Consider the following 6,000-nt stretch of genomic DNA (forward strand, 5'->3'; position numbering starts at 1 on the left):
CTTTTCTCAAAGCTTACACTAACAAACTTGGTCACTAGGTATCAAACAGTTATCTCTCCCAGAAGAAATCTACAGCTGAACTGTATTTGGGATCTTGCCATTTCAGAACATTGGCAAAATACAGTAAGTTTTAAAAAAATTAATAGTTTAAACTTATTTGAATGTGTACTGTACATGTATTTTCCATTGTTTGACCCAAATGACATTAGCATTCCATATGTTAGCAACCAGGCATAGCTACAGACATTGTTTAACATTGGCTTAAACGGAATGTTTGTATTTAATATATATTACAGATCAATGTGCAAAATACTAAATTACTCCTTGGCCATTGCCTTCAGTTTCTAATATGGTCTCTAGAGGCTTCCACTGGCACAGTTTTGCCATTGTCTTTAACACTTACAATGTTGTCTCCTTGGGTTTCCACTGGCATGTTTTCCATTCAGTGTAATTTGGAATAATCAAATTATCTGACCCTGAAATTGGGGTGTGTAATGGAAACACCAACTTAATTTAAACCCAAAGGCATACAATAGGCATTACTGGCACCATTATACTATTGCATACATAGCAACTGATTTGTTAGCAGAAGGCCTTTGAAATATGGCCCAAGGGATAGAGAAGTGTTTGAAACTGTGAAATAAGGGCCAAAGCCAATATAGTCACTATTTATGTTTCACTTTTGTTAAAAAAAAATTGATTAGTGCCAAATGTTTAGCATACATTGGTAAGGAGTAACTTCCCTAACACTACACACTGCAAAAGTTCAGTTTTATTGTCCCACAATTTTCTAGTGCTCTGCTTATTCATTAAGCATGCTATACTGTGGAGTTTGGGATCAGAGCTAAGTTGCTGGGTTGAAATTCATTGGCAAAGATGGTGAAGTGTATGGGGGAAAGAAATTAAATAGAACATAATATCTTTCCCCCTCCTCCATGACTGACAGTGAACATACCCTAGAGAAAATGCTGTCCATGGGTGAGTGATATGGATATACATATTTTGCCCCAGTGCTTGTATTGTCCCAAGCAATCTGGACAGAGTCTGTGTTTCTTACCTGGCCTTGCCGTGAAAAGTGCTGAGCCACTCCTGCAAGGTGCTGATCATCAGGGCCGGCGCAACCCATTAGGCAACCTAGGCGGTCGCCTAGGGCACTAACATTTGGGGGGCAGCGACCGTGGCAGCCGGATTTTCGGCTGCCCCGGTCATCGTTGGCATTTCTGGGGCGGGACCTTCCGCTGCCTCTGTGGGGGGCGGCATTTCGGGGGCGGGACCTTCCGCCGCCTAGGGCAGCAAAAAAGCTGGCGGCGCTCCTGCTGATCATCCTTAACTCCCCTTCACTGCAATGGATATTCAGGGTACTCAACCACTTTACAGATCAGGTCTCCACGCAGAAGACAATGTTAATCAGTTGTTTCCTTTAGGTTTTGGTAATCTGGAACGTGATCTAAAATGATTTCTAAACTTTGTATCTCATAGCAACAGTTTGTTCCATTTGCCATAGTAAAAACTGTGCACTGTTAGCTCCTTTAAATCCAGTTTGCCTGGGTTTCTTGAAGCAGTGTGGGGGTGTCAGAAAACTGATGCCTATATTTGTTCATGGCATTGTACTTTCTGGATTGAGCCCCAAAGCAGTACCTGTGATTCAGAGGTTGGTCCTGACTATGTACCTGAATTAAGAGGTTTGCCAACAGAAACGTTTTCTTGTTGCATGTTCCATTTACATCTCTGCCATATCAGAACTCTAGCTGTAAGGCAAGCGCAAACCAGCAGCTTTCTATTATGGTAGTAAAAAAACGTAAGTGCAGAATAATCTTGGAAAGAGAGAGCACTGGTAACTCTGGGTTAGGTGCAGTACAGAATGTACAGTTTTATTTTTTAAAAACAGCTCTTTAAAAGCACAATATCTCTAAAATAAAAGAATACTCAAGAAAAAAACATGTGACAGATGTTAGTCACGTTGCTTAGTGCACTACTGCAAGGCGCTCAGGTACTACGGTGATTATTGTGGTATAAGAATCTATATAGAATACAATACAAGTTTTAGCAGCATGCTCTTGAAAGTGCAGGTGGAACAAACAGTGCTCTTCCTTTCAGAATACCTTTAAAGAGCCCTGTGCAATGACAAGCCTCTCTTTAGAAACCATGTACTCTCAGTGTTAAAGAATAGAAAAAAGATCAAGATTGCCTTCTGTCTTTTGCAATGCTACAGATTTATTTGAGTTTGCAGAGCTAAGATTCCTGTTTTAACTCCTTTGAGCCAAAGCTCTCTCTTGTGAGCCTGATTCTTGCAAAGTACTGAACGCCTCCTGCAGGGTGCTGAGCACTCTGAAATCTGTAGGGGTTGCACTCTGCAGCTTCCAGAAGGAATTCAGTGCCCTACAGGATTGGACCTGATACACTGCTCTACAGCCAAAATGCTTCTGAAATAAATGTAGTCAAACTTTACTAATTCTGGGTCACTGAGAATGAAAATGATGCTTAAAATTGTTAATTGGCTCTAGTTTTCAAGATATGCTATTGGGTCAGTATATACGACCCTTGACTTGGGAATGGCGGAGGATAAGTGAGTTATAAAGGGAAGGGATCTCAATTTAAACCAGAAATGACTAAAATACATCTTTGACTGGATCTATGAATAAATCTATGACTGGGTTTGGACAGTACTTGCTTTTTAGGCAAAACAATGAATGATGCAATCTGAAGCTGGTATCGCGTCATACATGATATGAATTGCATCATGTTATTCCTAGAAGTCATGGATGATGCAATCATAACGAAGCTTACATCACTCTGCTGAACAAATTGCCCTATATCAGCTCTAGAAATCATACAGTGTCGTGCTCTTTTATTTGTCAGTGTTTGATTTTGCAAAGGGACACATTTCTGTTTAGCCAAAGTGAGCAGAGATGCCTCGTACTTGTGTGAACAGTGCAGATAACTTCTGCTATGTGTGTGGTGAAGTGACTTTTGCATCACAAAAGCACAGTATAACCACTATGGTTAAGAAAGCCTATCACCTTTATTTTGGCTGCAAAATTGGAGATCAGGACAAGAGGTGGGCCCAACACATATGCTGCAACACTTGTGCAACACGTCTTCGCCAATGGTTGTACAGGAAAAGGAAATCTATGCCTTTTGCAGTGCCAATGATTTGGAGAGAGCCAACAGATCATACCAGCAATTGTTTCTTCTGCATGGTGCCTCCAGTTGGGAAAGGTGTGTCAAAGAAGAAAAAGTGGACTGTGCATTATCCAAACATTCCATCAGCTATACGCCCAGTACCCCACGGAGAAGGACTGCCGGTTCCTGATGCACCAGAATCATTCTCACTTGAGTCAGACGAGGAAGAGGATGAAACTTCTGGTCCTGAACCATCAATGTCACAGGACCCACATTTTCTCCCATCCTCCTCCTCTGAACCACACCTCATAACACAAGGTGAACTGAATGACCTTGTCAGGGATTTGGAACTACCCAAGAGTAAGGCAGAGCTGTTGGGCTCCAGACTACAGCAGTGGAATCTCCTGGCAGGTGATGTTAGGGTTTCCATGTTCCGTGACCAGCAAAAGGATCTTGTCCCATTCTTCTTCATGGAAGGTGATCTTGTAGCCTGCAACAACATCGATGGTGTGATGGCAGCCCTCAACATCATTCACGATCCAGATGAGTGGAGACTGTTCATTGATTCATCGAAGACGAGTCTTAAAGCTGTTTTACTGCATAATGGCAATGTTTTGCCATCAATTCCAGTTGGTCATGCAGTCCATATGAAGGAAACCTATGAAAACATGAAACAACTTTTGAGGTGCATAAACTATGACCAACATCAGTGGCAGCTTTGTGGCAATTTGAAGGTTGTTGCTCTCTTGCTTGGTCTGCAGACTGGATACACAAAGTACTGCTGTTTTCTCTGTGAATGGGACAGTCGTGCAAAAGATTCCCACTACATCAAGAAAGATTGGCCACTCCGACAGTCATTGGAGCCTGGGAGGAAAGGTGTTCAGCATCCACCACTTGTTGAATCAAGGAAGATTTTGTTGCCACCCTTACACATCAAGCTGGGTCTGATGAAGAACTTTGTCAAGGCCATTGACAAAACACAAGCAGCTTTCAAGTACCTCCGTGGAAAATTTCCAAGGTTAAGTGAAGCTAAGATAAAGGAAGGTGTCTTTGTTGGTCCTCAGATTCATGAACTTCTTCGAGATGATGCATTTGACCATGCACTGCGTGGCAAGGAAAAGACGGCATGGAAAGCCTTCCAGTTAGTGGCAATAAATTTTCTCGGAAACAACAAGGCAGACAACTACAGGTTGTTGGTGGAAAACCTCCTCAAGGCATACAAAAGCCTTGGTTGCAACATGTCACTAAAGATACATTTTTTGCACTCTCATCTAGATTTTTTTCCACCGAACTGCGGAGCAGTGAGCGACGAGCACGGCGAGCGATTTCACCAGGACATTGCAACAATGGAGAAATGCTATCAGGGCAAATGGAGCCCATCAATGCTTGCAGACTATTGCTGGACAGTGACAAGAGATGCTCCATTTAATGAATACAAGAGACAAGCCAAGAAGTGCCGAGTAGACACTGAATAGGACTAAACTATGTACATAATAGTTTTTTGCCTTTTGTTTCATAATAAATATATATAACCCTTTTGCTGATTTTTAAAGTGTTACATAAACAGGACAGGTGAAATATTATCATGTAAAGCAACCATAAACACATGAAAAGACCTAGGTTTACAATTTATGATTAAAACTCTACTATCTACACAATATACATAGACATAAAATGTAAAACCTTAAATATCTTAGAAACAGTAGCCAATCAGTTGTTTTAATTGTCATATTTGAATTCAGCACATCAAAATACATAATAAATAGCACATTTTATCTCTGAAGCAGATGACTTCTCAAAAATTGTAGACCAGTGATATTAGTGTCTTTGGTACAGCCAGGGCCGCCCAGAGGATTCAGGGGGCCTGGGGCAATGCAATTTCGGGGGCCCCTTCCATAAAAAAAAGTTGCAATACTATAGAATACTATATTCTCGTGGGGGCCCCTGCGGGGCCTGGGGCAAATTGCCCCACTTGCCCCCCACCTCTGGGCAGCCCTGGGTACATCAATATATCCCAAGGTCTGGTTCCAGAAATTCATCTGTACTCCAAGGGTGGGATCTGCAAAAGTACAGATATGATTCAGGAGCACAGGGTGCCAGTGGCTTTCAGTAGTACTTGTGCTCCTTAGTCGCTTGGATACTTTTGAAAATTTCAAACCATGTTGTTTGCTTTGTAATGATGGAAAATGTTGACACCTGGCATAAAAATAAATATTGTGTTTACCTCCTGTATACATTAGGCTAAAACCCTATATTGTTAGGAACAATCCTTCACTAGGTAGGAAGGTGGATTAGAAAACTTCTGAATGTTTTCTTTCTTTTTCAAACATCTGTGTTGAAGTAAATGAAGCAAGACTCTGAGATTCATTTGACAGAAATTCTTGTGAAAAGAATTTTGCTATCATTTTGCCATTTTATTGTATGTATAATGTAAAGAGAGGCGGCATTGAATTTGTTGTGGTTTATTTTGTTTCTTTTTGGATATAGGGCCTGTGTTGTGCCTACAGAGTATGTGTGCACACAAACCACATTTATGTGTACAAATATGCACTTTTGTCACAGTATTGTGTGTATTTTGCACGTGCATTTACCTATTTGTACATGCATACACATACTTTGCAGGCATAACTTGGGTACCAGTAGTTGATAAGAGTATCATAAATGTAGCTTTTACAATAGTATATATACCGCTTTTCAGATGGTCTTCTATTGTAAATCACGGTGTACGTATGTTTAGGGGAATGATCCAAATTAATGCATGTTCTGCCCATGGGAAAGTTACTGCAGCAGCTGTACTGACTAACCTCTACACCGCAGAGAATCTTTTTCCATGAGACCAGTATGACATTGAGGTGATCCCCACTGTAACTAGAGTTA

The 6,000-nt window shown here is 41.1% G+C and overlaps 1 protein-coding gene across 1 annotated transcript in view; it reads left to right on the forward strand.

The window, feature by feature from the left end:
• MORN1 (MORN repeat containing 1) overlaps window positions 1-6,000 on the forward strand; it is an 88,112-nt gene that overhangs the window by 50,616 nt on the left and 31,496 nt on the right. The window lies entirely within an intron of this gene.

The sequence above is a fragment of the Terrapene carolina genome, unplaced genomic scaffold, assembly GCF_002925995.2.
Source record: "Terrapene carolina triunguis isolate 2854851 unplaced genomic scaffold, T_m_triunguis-2.0 Scaffold714, whole genome shotgun sequence".
Classification (NCBI taxonomy): Eukaryota; Metazoa; Chordata; order Testudines; family Emydidae; genus Terrapene; species Terrapene triunguis.